Source organism: Halyomorpha halys, unplaced genomic scaffold (genome assembly GCF_000696795.3).
Source record: "Halyomorpha halys isolate HHAL.00 unplaced genomic scaffold, Hhal_1.1 Scaffold378.1, whole genome shotgun sequence".
Classification (NCBI taxonomy): Eukaryota; Metazoa; Arthropoda; class Insecta; order Hemiptera; family Pentatomidae; genus Halyomorpha; species Halyomorpha halys.
Genome location: NW_027108204.1, coordinates 756808 through 757381, shown reverse-complemented (window position 1 = coordinate 757381; position 574 = coordinate 756808). Strand labels below are relative to the sequence as shown.

General features: G+C 28.4%; 1 protein-coding gene across 3 annotated transcripts in view; it reads left to right on the top strand.

The window, feature by feature from the left end:
- The window catches only part of RhoGEF3 (Rho guanine nucleotide exchange factor 3), a gene marked incomplete at its 5' end in the record, with an annotated part of 449678 nt that overhangs the window by 126544 nt on the left and 322560 nt on the right, over positions 1–574 (top strand).

The following is a 574-nucleotide window of genomic DNA, read 5'->3' as shown; positions in this document are numbered from 1 at the left end:
TATATCAGTTATTTTTAATTTAAAATGTATATTTCATTTTTTATTATCTTGACTGGTTGTATTTATCAATTATAATAAATATAGGAAGAAGATAGTTGACCGTATGAAGTAGATTGTAGGAAGATAGCCCGAGTGGCGGTCAATACAAGTATCAGTATAGTAAAAGAAAACTTTTTATTGTTAACCAACGTTTCAATTAATTTCCTCATTTCGTTATCATTAATATTTTATTATTTTTAGTTTTTCTACATACTTTATAAACTTAACAATTGTTTTTAAATGTTTTTTTATTTTTAATGTTCTGTTAGATCTAAAATATTTCTATCTTATTTTCTCATCCTGACGATGCCCTGCATGCCCTACAATGGGGGCGAAACGTTGTTTAACAATTAATAGGTTACTTTTATTATTTTCATTCCTGTATTGATCACCATTCGGACTATCTTCCTCCAGTATAATAAAAACATCCATTTATCCTCAATACTTTTTGACGTGACAACGTCTTATAAATCATTTTGCGGGATGCCATGTTAGAAAAAGTGTCCCGTAACGGAAATTGACTTCGTTTAACATA